This window comes from Panthera pardus, unplaced genomic scaffold, assembly GCF_024362965.1.
Source record: "Panthera pardus isolate Hobbes unplaced genomic scaffold, ASM2436296v1 HiC_scaffold_15, whole genome shotgun sequence".
NCBI lineage: Eukaryota > Metazoa > Chordata > Mammalia > Carnivora > Felidae > Panthera > Panthera pardus.
Window position 1 is genome coordinate 62,096,280 of NW_026526710.1, and position 17,011 is coordinate 62,113,290.

At 48.7% G+C, this 17,011-nt stretch overlaps 1 long non-coding RNA gene across 1 annotated transcript in view; it reads right to left on the bottom strand.

Moving 5' to 3' along the window:
* Positions 1-17,011, bottom strand: part of LOC109275749 (uncharacterized) — a 43,560-nt gene that overhangs the window by 22,332 nt on the left and 4,217 nt on the right. The gene's annotated exons all lie outside the window — the stretch shown is intronic.

Consider the following 17,011-nt stretch of genomic DNA (forward strand, 5'->3'; position numbering starts at 1 on the left):
ACCTGGTTGCATTGGCTAGAACTTCTAGTTCAATGTTGAAGAAGATTGATGAGAGTGCCCATCACTGCCTTCTTCTTGATGTTAATGGAATACCATTCAATCTTTCATCATTGAAAATGATGTTACCTGTAAGCTTTTTGTAAATGCTCCTTTTGGAGTTAAAGAAGTTTCCTTCTATTACTAGTTTGCTGAGTTGTGTTTTGTTTCCATGAAGGAATGTTGAATTTTGTCAAATGCTTTCTTTGCATCTGTTGATAGGATCATGTGGGTTTTCTTCTTTAGCCAGTTAGTATTATGGATTGATTTGATTTTCTAATGATAAACTAGTCTTGCAATCCCAGAATACACCCTACTTATTTGTGATGTGGTATTCTCTTACTATATCGCTCAATTCAATTAGCTAATATTTTTTTAGATATGTTTATGTCTTTGTTTATGGGACATTGGTCTCTAGTTTTCTCAAGTTTATCTTGTTCATGTTTACTATCTATAATCTCCATTCTTCTACTAAGTTCCTCTGATGAATTTTTTAAAATTTCCATTTAAATTTCCATTTCCATTCCTGTACTTTTCAGTTCTATAATTTCCATTTGTTTCTTTTTTTAGAGGCTCTATTTCTTTGCTGACACCTTTTTATCTTTTCGTTCATTTCAACAGTGTTTGGCCTGACTTCATGGAGCATGGTTATAATAGTTGCTTTATGTCTTTGTCTGATAATTCCACATCTGTGTCATGTTAGGGTTGGTGCCTGTTGATTATGATTTCTTGAGAGCTGCTAAGATTTTCCTTCTTCTCTGTATATCAAGTAATTGTGTCCTGGATATCTTGAATCTGATGAGATTTGGGGTCCTGTTGATATGGATTGGAGATTGTTGTTCTTGTTGATAATTTGTTTTCATAAGCAATGAGTCTGGTTAAGTTCAGAATGCAAGTCCTGATCTGCCTTCTTGGGGCTGTGGTTCCAATGTTCATCTTCTTCCTAAGGCTTTGCTGTGCCTATCCAGTCCATCTACCATATGCATAATTAGGGGCCAATGGGGTGGTGGTCTACCTTGTAGTTCAGTTCTCGAAAGCTTTGCTTTGTTGCATTGGGTCAGTTCCATATGTGCACAGCCCAGAGACAATCCCAAGGCTTCACAGACAGATTTAAAACACCTCTTTCTGAAGTTTCCCGCTCTCTATGATTGCCCCCAAGAAAGGGCTCTTTTCCCCAGCACACTGGCTAGGAAGCCAGGGTTTCAGCTGTCACATACTTATCATGATTAGTTACATCTTAGGGTGAAATGACAAGAGAAAAGAGAGGGGAAATGGGCATTACTTCTCACATACATTCTCCAGACTGTGGAAGTCCCTTTTCCCAGTTCCTGTGGTCCAAGAGACAGATTTTCTCTGAATTTTAGGTGTCTGTGAGGCCATCTCTGTTGTTATTTCTGATGCTACTATGGCAGGAGTATGGCTTTGTGACTTAGGCTTGCCTTGGGGCAGGGCCAAAAACTAATGACAGAAAAATAAATGGAAACACCACCACCGCCCTACTTTCTATCCTGTAGGAGCCCCCTTCCCAGTCCATTAGCCAGGGGGAGAGTTTTTCCTGTAGGTTTTTTTTTTTTCTTTTGTCTGTGCCATTCCAGATTATGGCTGTCTCAGAATCTGAGCCAAGATCCTATGGGAGGAGGATTCACCATGGTATGGATCATTCTTTGAGTTTTGATTACCCCAACTCACTATTATTATTTTATTTTTGAAGTCCTCAGATAGTTGGTTTGTATATTCTGCCTCAGGTTTTCATCATACTTTGTGGGAGAGGTAGGGTGGAGTATTATGACCCCATCTTCATTAGATCCAGAAGTGTCCAATCTGTCTCTTTGTAGAGAGAAAGCAACGACTTTTCTGGAAACTCAAGAGAACCAAAAAATCTCTTTAGCCATAATTATGTCCCATGTCCCTGGCCACCCCTGGCTGGTCGGTGGCTAGAGAGAAAGAAGTTGTGGTTGGATGAGCCAACAACAGCGTTAGTCCACCCGGGAACGCCTGGTCCAAAGGTTGGACACAACGGCACTAAAAACTCTCATTCCGGTTGATTATCTACTTCTCCTTTCTGATTCCCCCTTGCAGAAAACAAGTGTCCAGGTTAGGTCTTTGATCTGTATTTGTTATTTTCAATGGCAAACTTTAACAAGTCTGTGTATCTCAGATGGCTGGGCTGTTTCTAGAATGGTGGAGGACACAGTCAGGGGAGAGGAGTATCGTTAATTGTAATTTATTCATATTATTAACCTAAAACTTATTTTAATTTTAGCCTTTGATGTTGAAATGTTTCTAAAGTGTCTGTATCCACTTCTTGGCTTTAGTAATGACAAAAAAAAAAAAAATGGACTAGCATGATATCTCTCCTGGCTGAGAAGTATGGAGCCTGTAATGGTTAATTTGATGTGTCAACTTGGCTAGGCTATGACGCCCAGCTATTTGGTCGACACACAAGTCTAGATGTTACTGTGAAAGTGCTTTTGAAATGTGACTACGTTTTAAATCAGTAGACTTTGAGTAAAGCAGATTATCAGTCATAATGTGGGTGGGCCTTATCCAACCAGTTGAAGGGCTTAAGAGAAAAGACTTCCCTGAAAAGGAAGAAATTCTGCCTCTAGACTGTCTTCAGACTCAAAACTGCAGTACTGACAAACTCCTGCTGGCCTCCCTTGCACATTCCAGACTTGTCAGCCCTCACAATTGCATGAGACAATTCCTTAAAATAAAATCCCCACTCGTGTATGTGTGTGTGCGCGCGCGAGAGGGTGTGTGTGTGTGTGTGTGTGTGTGTGTGTTTAGCTTCTATTTCTCTGGACAACTCTGGCTAACACACAGCCCAGAGCCCCAGGTCACTTCCAGGCTGGAGGTAGAGATTAGCTTGAATAAGTATTAGTTCCTGATGAACCTGATGAGGGAATTCACTGGGTTCGTTTTAGTTTTAGTGATAAGCACCTCATTATTTTGCACCTTGTGATTTGATTTATTTCCCCCCAAATGATATGCTATTAGAAATAAGGGGCTGGGGCGCCTGGATGGCTTAGTCAGTTAAGTGTCTGACTCTTAATCCCGGCACAGGTCCTGATCTCACGGTTTCATGAGTTCGAGTCCAGCATCGGACTCCGTACTGACAGTGCAGAGCCTGCTTGGGATTCTCTGCCCCCCTTCTCTTTCTGCCCCTCCCCCATTTGTGTTGTCTCTCTCTCAAAAATAAATAAGCTTAGGGGCGCTTGGGTGGCTCAGTCGGTTAAGCGTCCGACTTCGGCTCAGGTCACTATCTCACGGTCCATGAGTTCGAGCCCTGCGTCGGGCTCTGGGCTGATGGCTCAGAGCCTGGAGCCTGCTTCTGATTCTGTGTCTCCCTGTCTCTCTGCCCCTCCCCCGTTCATGCTCTGTCTCTCTCTGTCTCAAAAATAAATAAACGTAAATAAAAATAAATAAATAAATAAGCTTAAAAAAAATTAGAAATAAGGGATAACCAGATACACCAGGGGTTGCCAAGAGTGGAGCCTGTTTCTGACACAACTCCAATTGTGCGTGTGCATCTTTCACACTGCTGTTAGGTTTTTAAAGTTGGTTGAGAGGACAGAAGCCGAGTATAGACACACACACACACACACACGCACACACACGCATGCACACAGTTGATGCTGATTAAAGGTTTATGAGAAGCAAGAAAATCTGATAGGATTTGGGCAGAATCTGACCAGTTTTAAGTTTTCCATCCCTAAGCCGTTAAGCCCTCACGAGCCATTATGTTTGTCCTTGGCATGGAAGGGAGACTAGGTCGGGGAAGGTAAATGGCAAGACCCAGAGTGTTTGAGACGATTATCGGATTTGTGTAAGATTTACTCTGTTCTTTAAAAAAGATCACACATGCACACACGCACACACATGCACCCACACACAGGTTTTCTGCACCAGGCAGATTGCAGCAGCAAATCCGATTTGTGGGTGAGAGTTGTGAGCGGGAGTGTCGGTAGAAGTGCACACCCGGCACGTGACGTGGACAGCCAGAGAAGAAGCTTCCAGAAGCCGTCCAGACCTCCCAGCGGCAGTCCCACCCACAGGAAATTGAACAGGTCCAGCCCTTCAAAGAAAGACCTTCCAGTTCACCTACAGCTTGACCTCTAGAGATTCACTCCTTCATGTCTAGAACCTTTCGGTCTTCGGAGTTCCCTGAAAGTCACCCCCCCTCGCCCCGCCGTGCAGGTGCGTCGTGAAGGACTAGCCTGAAACCTGGGTGGTAAAAGTAGCCACTCTGTCTTAGCACTTCGTGTCGGACATGCCGGACGCTCACGTTTCTCGTTTAGCCTCCAGCTACGGCCCCAGCTGTCAGTGCCCTTTTCCGCCAATCTTGGGAACAAGTTCGCTTGTCCCCACTAACGCCACCTCCTCGCCTCACGCTGTGTCCACAGCCCATCCACTCCACTAAGCGAGGGCTGCACATCACCAAAGCCACTCTTGTCGGCGTCACCCAAAGCTTCAGGGTTGCAACGTACAGGGGCCGTTTTTCTGTCTCTTGGGTTTACCCTCCCTCCCAGAAGCATGGCCCGGGGGCTTCCGCGCCATCCCTCTGTCCAGGATCTCCACCGCCTGGCTGGCCACTCCTGCTCACCAGCTTTCGCACTCCCTTCTCCCCTCAACCACACTGCTAAGTGCTGGAGGGACCCAGGGCCCGGCCGGGCCTCATTCGTTTCTCCGCTCATATGTTTTCCTGACACCAAACTACACAGCCCCCTAGTTCACCCGCCACCCATTTACGGACCCCTCATTTGTTTCTCCCACCCTAAGCTCTCCCCTGGGCTCCGCCAGTCTCATGCATCCAGCTGTGTCCCCAACCTCTCCGCCTCAATATATGACAGGTCTGAGGGACTTACCCCAGGTCACACAGCTAGCAAATGGCCTTGACGTGAACTCAAGGACGTCTGATCTCAGGGCCTGCCTTCTTAACCACTTCTGGACCAGAATCCACGCAGATGGCTATACACTCACTGAGGGAAAAAGGCATGTCCATTCGCAAGATTTGGCCAGTGGCCTGGGACATAATTATTCCATCATTTCTAGCTCTGGGGGGATCACCCCACCCCCATTTCAAACAGGGACAGCAGTGCCAGAGGAGACAAGGAGTCACCAGGAAACCTGGCGTCTCTTCCTGGAGCACGAGATCGACTCCAAGGTGGACACTGAAATGTGGGGAGGAAGGCAGGCAGGAGAAATCACTTTTCTACAAAAACGAGATGGATATAGCCTGGGGAGCAAACAAGATTCACCTTCGTGCCGCCCGAGACCTGTCATCTGAGGAACACGGTGTTAGGCCGTCAGAAAACAGAACAGAAGAAACATCCGTGAGATGCCCAATCTTGGCCCCCACGAAGCTCAAGGCCTGCTTTCCAGAATCTTGTTTCTTTCTTTTTTTTTTATGTTGCTTTATTTTGAGACAGAGAGAGCGCGCGTGCACAAGCAGGGGAGGGGCAGAGAGAGAGGGAAAGAGAGGATCCCAAGAAAGCTCTGTGCTGCCAGCGCACAGCCCAATGCAGGGATCCATCTCACGAGACGTGAGATCATGACCTGAGCCGAAATCCAGGGTTGGACGCTTGACCTACTGAGCCACCCAGGTGCCCCCAGAGGCTTGTTTCTAACACCTGCTTCCATCAGGCTTCGTGTTACGCCAGATGGTTCGTACAGACATTCAACCAAAGTGTTGGTGCACTTTGGAAGCAGATTGATGAGCACAGAGACTTTTGCTGTACCTCTGGTGTCTTCGGCTAAGCAAAGTAAGTCTGGAAAGGGAAGATGGGATATTTCCCGAAAACTTCACAGACGACGAAAATAGAAAACCTTTGAGAAGTTCCCGGAAAAACGATGGCCATTTCCAAAACAAAGTTTGCTTCGGACTTACAAGAAACTGGAGACAGTTTTGAAAACTAGTGGGAATAGACAGGGAACACTCCTGAACTTGATCAGGCTGATCAAGGCAGTGACAGAAAGGCAGATCTGAGCTTCCCCCGCCCCCCTCTCACCCGCCCCCCGGATAGCGTGGCCAGCAGAATAAAACCCAGGGGCTGAATGCATTTCTTCTCTCAGATCAAGGCTATAGCTTCTCCAGGTTGAAGGCAGAGGTATAAAGTCACAGGCTCCAGACATTCTTGGAAAAGCCCTTGCTAAATGGTCAGAGGCAGCTTCGGATTCTTATTTCCCTCTCCGCCTCTCTGAGTCTGATGACTTCAACGAGCCCTGGCCATCCCAGCAAGCCACGGCTTTCCAGGGGGAAGCATAGGCATGAAACCTCCAGACGCCAGTTCTCCTTCACCTCCATTGTCATGAGTTTCAAAGCAACTGGAAAGTGAGCACATTTGGCCCTCCTATAGATCACGTGTGGCCCGAAGTTTGTTATAAGCCATCGAGTCCCATCCCACACTGGTTATGCTATATTAGGAGCAGGATTCTGATGTCAACCCTACTGGACTGGAGTCCTAGCTCTACAAGTTACTGAGTGGCCTTTGGCAGGTTACTTGATCTCTGTTATTTTCTGAACTGGCAATAATAACCGTGCCTTATCAGTAAGGTTGCTGAGAGGGTGCACTGAGATAGAGCAGGGAATTATTAGCGCAGCGTCTGGGAGCACAGCAAGAAGTCAGCAGGCAGAAGCTGTCATTGTTACTAGCCGTGTGTTGTTCAGCAGAGTCTGGCCAGTCACAGTGAAGTTCGAATCCACGGTGTTTTGTTTGTGACTTAGGCGTGCAAAGCATCGGCCAGGAAAGATTGAATCACGCCAGCGATCTGCACATTCACAGGCCTCACCTGCACCCTCATAGGCTGTAACTTTAAATCCCTGCTCCAGAGAAGAGCAAGTCCTTCCTTCAGAGACTTGGGAATGGAGACACCAGCAAAGAACCCAGAGCTCGGGCGCCTGGGCGGCCCAGTCGGTTGAGCGTCCGACTTCGGCTCAGGTCATGATCTCTTAGTTTGTGGGTTCAAGCCCCACACTGGGCTCTGTGCTGACAGCTCGGAGCCTGGAGCCTGCTTCAGCTCCTGTCTCCCTCTCTCTCTGCCCCTCGCCCACTTGCGCTCCATCTCTCTCTCTCGTAAAAATAAATAAATATAAATATAAAATATATATATACATATAAATATAAAAAATAAATATAAAAAAAATAAATAAATAAAATAATAATAAAAAAAACCCAGAGCTAAAAACTAGGGACTCAGATTCCAGACCCGGTGGCAAACGGGTCTGGGGGTCAAATTTCTCCAGCCGCCCACTTCTGTAAAGTTTCACCGGAGTAGAGCCCCGCTCATTCACGTCCAGAGTCCTCCGTGGCGGCATTCACGCTCTCACAGCAGAACTGAATGGTGGCTTCGGAGACTGGATGGCCCTCAAAGCCTGAAACATGTACTGTCTGGCCCTTTACAGAAAGAGGTAAATCTTGAATCCATTCGAGTCGGAGCATCTCTGCTCTGGAGTTCTGAGGGTACATCTTATTCAAATGTAAATCTCCACACACAATGTCTGGCACACAGCAGGTGTTCCAAAGGCACTTGCTTCTTAAGTTATTAAAAAGCTGTTACTGGATATGTGTTCTTGCAGCGTCGTGCACACATCAGAGCCAATAAATGGAGGCTTCTTTGACCCCTCAACCTGCAAAATTCCAGAGATGTCTATTTTTGTCTTAGTTGATTTCCCATGGTCAGTGGCTCCTAACTTCAGTTTTAAGGTTTTCTGCCTCTGAGACCTTAGTCAAGTTGCTGATGATCTCTAAACAGCCATTTAAAAAGCTCTTCTATAAAATGAACAACCTCCTTCCAATCTGTCCCTTGAGTTAAGGAAGGCTTTTTCTACATGGGGTCTCTGGGCATGTAGACTCCTGTAGGCACCTGCCCTCGATGACGAGGGTCTGAAACAGTGCCTTCGTCCACATCCAAGTTCTCATGCAGCTCCAGCCTACTTCGCTCAGGACCACCTCCTTCTGGGACCATGAGACCCCTTGCATGAGAACTCCAGAGAGGGGGCGTGACGTGGTCAAGGTCACCTGAGGAATTTCAAAGAGTGAGAACAGAAGTCTAGGTATTCCTGATCCCTAGTCCCCGGGTCACCCACATCTAGGCTTCCTGGAGAGCCAACGTTCCCCAGAAAACCTCCTTAGTTCGTTTGTACCATCAGACCACAGGACCCAATTTTTTCCTTGGAATTCACGGTCACATGGTTCCAAGCAAAATTAAAAGAGAAAAAAGCATGAAATTCCTCAAGTTCACCGGCGTAACTGACCCCTGAGCGTGCGTGCACACATACCTGCACCATTTCCAGCCTTGCCTAAGACCCACCTCTACAGAAGAAGAGCTTCTCTTCCTTTCCAACGCCAATCCATCCATCGGGGTTCAGCAGACCTGTGTTAACCATGTCTTTGCGTTTCTGCATTGCTGATATGTTCACCTCCCGGGATTTGCTGAGTCTGGAGAGGCTTCCCCTCTAGGGGCTGGCCAATGCCCAGAGATAATAAACAATGCACCTCTGAGCATGCTTTTCACATATAAACCAGGCAATCCAGAGTCTACACCCCCAATCCCTCTGGGCCACTAAGTATACCAAGCAACTAGGAACAGCCTGTAAACCATAGGACCTGCTAAAATTATTGAGAATCGCCAGTCCTAAAACTGCCTACTCCCCCTTGCTCATTCTTTCCTGCAGAAAGCACAATAAAGGCTCTTGTCCACAGTTCTCCTTCTGCCTCCAGATTGATCCCGGCGCTTCCCTGGATCGTTATTGGCATGACAATCTCAGCATTATCTCCCCTGTGACGTCTTCCTAACAGCCTTGACATCCCCAGGAAGTTTTAGGAGAGCTTTCTCTCATGCTCCCACTGTAGAGTGTATACAACGCAATTATAGCACAAATTATATTGTATCATATAATTGTTTCTGTATCTTTTTTTTCGCACCAGACTAAAAACCGCTTGAAATCTGAGACTATTTCTGATTTTTGTTGACTTCTGACATATACGAGATGCTGGATAAATATTGAGCCAACAAATGAATAAAATGAGATTTAGTTCAAGAACGAAAGAAGCTACCAGTGTATCTTGCACCCATACCCCATGAACCCACCCTCACTGGCAGTCGTGACAGATATTTATTAGCACCCACTGCATTCCAATCATCCTGTTAGGAGCCAGAGCTACAACAATGAATAAAATAAACACAGCCCTATCCCTGTGGCATCGCAATCTCCCGGGGGAGGTGGACAATTAAAAGCCATTACAAGAAAGTGTTGAAGGGTGTTCAGGGAGCTGGAAGGAGTCCTGTCATCAAGTGCAAGGCAACGAGCGATGAAGCTGGAAGGAAAATGAAGCCGGATGGCAGAGGGCCTTGTAAGCCTTGCTCCAGAATCTAGACTTTCTCCCAAAGGCAAGAGAGGATCACTGAATGCGTGTCACTATCAAATGGGAGGAACCCCAATCGCACTGGCTTCAGCAGAGAGAGCTAGTGGCACCTGCAGTTGAAACTGTGGGGGTTGGGCAGCTTTATCTAGAGGTGATCTGATTATCTAGAGGTGATCCAGGAATCTGGCTCAGACAAGCCACGGGACCTGGCTCTGTCATCTCCCAGCTCGGCTTTGGTCTCTTCCGGGAGCTGGTTTCCGCCTTAGGCTCCACATGTGAGGCCACAGCTACGCTCAACTCACGTCCTCCAGCAAGTCCTTTCTCAAAGGATTCTTCAGGTGATTTATGCTAACGCCCTGGGCCTGGCCTGGCTGGAGCCTTCCATCCCCGACAACCACCGCGGCCGGGAGGGTGAAACGGGCCGATCTGTGGATGAGACGGTTTGCTGCGTCCACCCACCCCTAAGATGTGGGCTGAGAGAGCTGCTGGTGGGGAGGGCTTGGGGGTGGAGCTCCCTAAAGGAAAATCAGAGATGTGTTGCCAGTAGAACGACGCCCGGATGCTGGGTAGCAAAAACAGAAACAAAACCGGAGACCCATCACGAAAGATTTTTGGCAAGGAGGGACTTTGTTATTAGATTTGTAACTAAAGACGACCTATCACCAGGGCACACCGTTGTGGCCGTGTGGCCAATGGTGGGGAATCCACAAGCAGGAAGGACAGTAGGAGTTTGAGAGGCTCAAAGGGACTGCTTATGCTAAGATCCAGAATTTGGTTCTGTAAAAGGGTCTGGAGCTCAGGAGAGCGACATGAGCTGAAGATACAGATCTGGAGCCACCAGGATATAGATTACAGAAGGCCGCTAAAGCCAAAGAAGGGCATGGGATTCCCACCCCCCCCCCCCCAGGCAGGGAATGTTGGGGGACAGAGTGAAGGGCTGGCTCAGAACCACCGTGAGGACCAACGCCTAAGGAGCGTGCCAAGGAAGAGGGGCCAAAAAAGGGGAAGAGGCCTGAGCATTAGGAAACCAAGGGAAAATGAAGTCATGGAAGCCAAGAGCAGAGAGGGTTGCAGGAAGGGGGCAAAGTCAGCAAGACCGGATGCTGCCAGGAGGCCAAGCAAGTACTGCAAAGGGGCCCATTGGATTCGTCCACAAAGGGGTCCTCTTACGCTTGGGAAGGGCAGTTCCGGTGAGGTGGAGGGTGAGCGGGCAGTGGGATTGCTCTGTGCAGAAGCTGGGTTCTGAGGACCAGAGAAACAAGACAGGCTGGTGAGGGGAGCTGGTGGTATCGTGATGTACATGGAGGCTGTGCATTTACAAGGAGGCACGCAAGGATGTGCGCTCTCTCCCGTGCACAACTGACAACTATGGGATGCTTTTGAAGCCACACCCCTCACTTACCTCTTTTTTTCTCCCTTTACTCCTACGGAGACAAGATCAAAGCAGAAAAAATTTTTATGAATTTTTTTTAACACTTATTCATTTTTGAGAGACAGAGAGACAGAGCACAAGCTGGGGAGGGGCAGAGAGAGACGGAGACACAGAATCCGAAGCAGGCTCCAGGCTCCGAGGTGTCAGCACAGAGCCCCACGCGGGGCTCGAGCTCACGAACTGTGAGATCATGACCTGAGCCGAAGTCAGATGCTCAACCGACCGAGCCACCCAGGCGCCCCAAGTGGAAAAGGTCATTTTAATCCAGTGCTTTATTTCCCCAGATAAGACTAGATCTACAGTAATTCAACAGCTTGTTCAAGGTTTCAGAACAAGCTGCTTGTAGAGCCCGGGACTTCTGACTTCCGGGCCAGAATTTGTCCATTCTCTCTCCTCCCTGTGTGCTGAAGATGCCCTGACATGGGACCCCTGCAAGGTCTGCCTGCCCAGCTGGGCCTTTGGCTTGAACAATCCTGTTCTAATTGGATCCCTTGAAGCTCTCATTCTGCGACTTGATGTGTTAAGACCCTACTCCCACAAAATCAATGCATGCCAGCCCTTCCCAGTATCTGCCTGCATTCTAATGATGCCTTCAGTGCTTTAACCATGAACTTGGGGAAATCTTCTGAGGGTGGGGACTTCAGCCTTGGGTGAAGCAGATATTTGGGAGAAAGTAAGGCATGTTGGTTTTTCTTAAATCCTTCTGGGAAACGTGCGTGTGCGTGGGGGGTGGGGGTGGGGTGCTATCTGGAAAGAACAAAGGCTGTTCAAAGCCATATCCCAAACAAGAGGGTGTATTTTCCCATTCAGAAGGCTTCCCTACCTGTGGAATGCTTAAGCACTCGCCACACCAGCTTTCAAAGCAGATGGGTATTTACTGCGCACAAATGTTACATTGACTTTGGAATGTTCTCACATGTGCTCTTGTGGATTAATGAGCTCCTAATATTGTGATAATAATCATTTTCCATAAATATGCATAGTCAGCCTTTAAAAGTGTCACGTGGGGTAATTATTAGCTGTCTGGGTGCTAATCGCTCAGGGAAAATGTTTACTTGCGTGTGAAACGGAACCTGTGTTTGTTTTGTTAAATGCACTGCCTTACAGCAAGCCCAGAGCAATTACCCGCCTGATTTAAAGGGACTTGGATGCCAGGGAACCAGAGTTGAGGGATGAATCTGTGCCAGTTATCTTGGGGCCTAATCCAGCTTTCAAACCTCATTCACAAGGGCCTGTGATGTGTTTGGCTGGACTTAGTCCAATAAAAATATTCTGAGAACCTACTGTGTATCAGGGATCTTGGAAAGGGCGCCATCTTTGAAGCTAGTCGAATGAGCCTAAGTCCTGGCACTTTCTGCCTTGGGGTAAGATGATTAACTTCTCTACCTGAGTTTGCTCATCTGGAAAATGGGGCAATATCCACCCTCTAAGATTTTTAGGAGGTTTAAATAATATACATAAAGCACCTAGCACAAAGCCTGAGATGTGTTAGGCCTTCAGCAAACATTAGGTCTTTCTCTCTTCTCACACACACGCTACGGCAGACACATGGATAATAAATGTAGAGCCCACACCTTCCTGGATCCTTCCAAGTCAAGTGCCCATAAGACCAAGTCCAAGGAGAACATGATGAAAGACGTTCTACTACTTGGTGGAGGGTGCAGAGGTAGGAGAGGTATCATCTACTTAGGAAAAAATCAAGAATGAGTTCAAATCTTCAAGGACACTTGGTCTTGCCCACCGACAGAGAAGATGGCCTGCTTTGGACATCTGCATTGTGCCCGTCACTGACGCCTCAAATTTTTCCTTTTGTCAACTCATTTCTGTGAGGCATTACACTTTCCTTACCCACCTCCCCCACCCAGGAGTGAGACAATAAACCCCCAATAATTCAGGGTGGAGAAATGCACCCCAGTTATAGGGCAACAGGATAAAGGGGGCTGGGATTGAGGAAAGGAGGATTTCAAAAGGCACTGAGAGGGGAGACGAGGGGAGAGAAGACCGTCTTGTTATATGGGCTGCCCCAAATTGTCCACGTCCCTCCTGCAGGCCAGAGAAGAGAACGTGCGAAGGACGACACAGGAGGTTTTAGAGGCCAGGCTCGGAAGTGGTACGCACACTTCTCACTGCCCTCCGTCAGCCAGACTCAACCACACGGCCTCAACCAGCTGCAGTCAGGCTGGGAAATGTAGTTTAGGAAGAGAAGAAATGGGGGTGTAGTGACAATTGGCCATGTGATATAAAAGTCAAAGTCCCAAAGGGAGAGACCTGGAGGGAAGGCCAGGAGCCTAATGTCCAGATCTTACCCGGTGCAGGGTCAGTAGACTTGAACATCAGAAGAATAGAAAACAAGTGTTTAAGGATTGTTCGCGCTGGAACCAAAAATAATCGTATAGCTTCAGAGATCTCTCAATAAAGGGCTTTCCTATGGATTGACTCCTAGTCCTCAAAATATGTGTTGAAGCCATAACCCCTGGCCCCTGTGAATGTGACCTTATTTGGAAATAGAGTTTTGACATATGTAATAAAGTTAAGATGAGGTCATTAGGATGGGCCCCACTCCAACATGACCAATGTCCTTATAAGAAGGGGACAAGACAGAGACATATGAGAAGCTGGCCATGTGACAATGGACGCAGACATTGGAGCGCTACATTTCTAAGCCAGGAATGGCTAGCAAATACCAGAAGCCGGAAGAGACAAGAAAGGATTCTCCCCTACAGGTCTCGGAGGGAGTGTGGCCTCACTGACATCTTGATTGCTGACTTCTCGCCTCTAGAACTGGGAGACGTCAATGTCTACTACCTTAAGCTGCCTGTTTGTGGTCCTTTCTTATGGCAGCCCCGGGGATGCTAATCCACTGGGCTAATCCCCGGGGATGCTAATCCACTCTCACTGGCCCAGGGCTCAGGACGAGTCGATAGGAATGGAAGCCAAGAAAACTCTTGGCCTGGATGAAGCAGGAGAAGGTCTTGGCTGGGATCTTGGGAAGAAGACATTAGATGGGGAAGAAGCTGTTGGCCATGGAGGGATTTGAACGTGATCTTGCCTGCAGTGTAGAATTACCAGGAGGCTCTTCCCAAGGCAGGCCTGGAATCTACCATAGCTTGCCCCTCTCCCACCTCTTCCCATGTGACCAGGGGAGGACCCCAACCTGGTCTTGACATTAAAGGGGGTCTTAACGTGAAAGACTTTAAAGAGACAAGAGTTGACTCCTTCTCCGGCGTTGCGTAGCCAGTATTGCTAACTTCTAGAAAATAGAGGAGCCCCAGGGAAATCTAATAACAGCCCTACTTAAGAGCACACGACAATTATTACCTCCAACTGTGAGGGAGGCTGAGTAATTAAAAAGGGTTCTTTATTTTGATTAAAAAGATTCCTTTTAGTGTTTCTGAATCTTTAGTGAAAGCCTAGAACTCTATTTTTAGACACAAAACAAGATACGTGGCCAGGGGCACGGGTGTAATTTAAAACACGGGATGAGCATTTGTAACCTGAAAAATGAGCACGCGCCCCCAGTGGCCCCCAGATCGAGCCCAGCCCCACCCAATGGCTTTCAGAAGGCACAGCAGCATGACAACCCCAACCCCACCGCCTGGATTAATAGGAGGCCCAAATTAATTGGTTTTAATCACTATAAATTTCCTTCCCAATAAAATTTCAAGAATTTCCAATCATGCTGATTTATATATGTAATTAGAAATCCATTCACAGATGTCACACTGCTAGGTGGTGGGTAGTGTAAGCCCCGGCTTAACTCCAGCTAGGGGCCTGAGCCATGAAAAACGATAAGGGGGAACTTGGCAGGAAGCTGGGACACAGAGCACGCCCCCACCCCTGGAGGCTCCACCCCCAAAGTCACGCGGGGGCCATTGACCAGCAGGCATAGACTTCGCCTTCTCTGGCCCCCGGCCCTTCCCGGCCTGGACAGGAGCGGACCAAAGGGGCTTGGCGTGTACCAAACAGGCTGAGCCGGGATAAGTACATTGGGTGAAGCCACCCTCACAGCCCCCAGGCCTCCCTTCTGCCCAGAGCAGCAGTGAACGTAATCACCGTGGGAGGAGAGAACCCCAAGAAGAGGGAAAATCAGCCTACCTACACCCCCCTTCCGACAGGCAGATTATTGTCTTGGCAAACTGTCCATTCTCCAGATCAAGCAAACGCAGGCTTGCATGCAGGATTGGCCGGCACACTGGCTGGACTTCGAAGTCCTGCTCACGTTCCCTCCTCCTCTGCGGCTCCTATCCCTTGGGCCAGGGGCCCCGTGTCACAGAGGGAAGTGGGAGCAGGGAGGAGAGGACAGAAATGGCTGCATCACCCTTTCCCCTCCGTGACCAAAAGGAATGGGAAAGTCTACAGGTGAAGGGAGAGTCATCAAGAGTTTTATGCCAGAAATTCACCCGGATGGAGACTGGTGGGGAGAAGAAAGGAAAATGGAAATGGGGGCTCGGAGAGGCTGTGTGGCTTTTCAAGATCACTCGGCCAGCACAGCAAAGGGAAGAAGGGAAGGAAGTTAACATTTATTGAGCATCTATCATATGCCAAGTGCTCTTTGTGGGTCCCCCTCGCTGGAACCCTAGTGAGTCCTGGAATCCTAGAAGGACAGAAAAATGAGGCTCATATAAGTCAATATTAAATCTCTTGCTCACAGGGCCACAGCAGGCTGGAACCAGAGCCACGGGCACTCACCCCGAACACAGTCAGCTTTGCTGCCATCTCTCACCGCCCCGGGGCCCAGCTGCTTCGAGCATCACCTGCAGGGGAGTGGGTGAGAGTGGTTAGCCAGCCGGGGGTGGTTTGCAAATGTAGGGGCAAACGAGTTACTGTTTGGGCTGCAGGAATCTATGTCCCAGGTAGGCTGCGAGCAGCCTGCAATTAGGGCCAGAGCCCCGTGCCTCTCTCTTCTCCCACCCATTGTCCCATACAGGGTGCAACTTGGAACCACTTTATCAGCTTGGCTCTGAGTTTAGGGTTCAGGGCAAAGAACGATGGGTTTTTGAGGTATGAGAAGACTGTGGCACCAGGAAGCTCTCACTGAGGGGAGACACAAGGGGCCATTCAGTGGGGAGCTGGAGGGTGTTAGACCCCAGCGGGAGGGCATAGCAGGATCAGGGCATCGATAAGAAACGCCCTTTCTCTTCCTCTCGGTTTCGGCATCGACTGAGAAATTAACACATAAGAGTCTGCCGGAGGGAATCCAAAACGACCGAGTTCTTAGTAAAGCCAGCTTGGAAATACGACTTGAGCCACCAGGCCCTGCTTACTTGACTCCTGAATTAGACACGGATCCTCTCCTCCCAGGTACGGCAGTGGGCCTCCCCCACACTGGGCTGGACCTGCCTCTGTAAACTGCCTGCCGGGACGGGGAGGTGAGACCGCACCTGCCAGCAGAGGCCAAGCTGAGAAGAGAATGGATGCACGCTTCCATCTGTAGAAGCCAGCTCTCCCCTACGTCCTAATGCTGGCACTCCTGTCCCGCAGGCCAGGACGGGAGCTCTGGAGTGGCTCCCTCTACACGCTGGACAGGTACGTTGACAAAGGGAAGGGGGCATTGGTGGCCCTGAGGTCAGACCCTGCCAACTGTGCCTGCCATTCGTGAAGACCCACCCTGGTCTCTCTGCGGACCACAGGGACCACCGCCTGGGTCTCAGAACCACACCAGCCTCCAGTGCTCCCCCACCCAAGCCCACCCCCCGTGACACAGACACACTCAGAATTGTCTTCGATAGTGCTCGGTCTGCAAAAGTGATTGGTCGGCTTGCCCACTAAGCCCGCCTCCCCACGAAGAGAGAAGAAGATCATCTTTGTATCAGCCTGATCCTTTAATGTGCCTCAAAGCTGCTGCTCGGGTCTAAAGCAGACCCCGGCCCGAGCAGGGAATGGGTGGAGAGGTCTTAATGGGGAGATTAGTGTCTGCCCAGGCCGTGCCAGAGCAGGGTCCTAAGAGGAGATTTTAGAGGTTGGGCAATTTTTAAGGGCTTAAATGTTTGATAATGCAGGGCTCAATTGCATTTATACATGTTGGGGCCTCGGCAGCAATGTACCACCCCGGGCGTAATGGATGTTGCAAGATTTGATTTTAGTAGTTTAAAAATACCCAAGCAGTCTGCAGGCTAATGGCCATTGGACAGACTCATTAGTGTATCAATAATCGTTCGGCATTCTGAAATCCTTT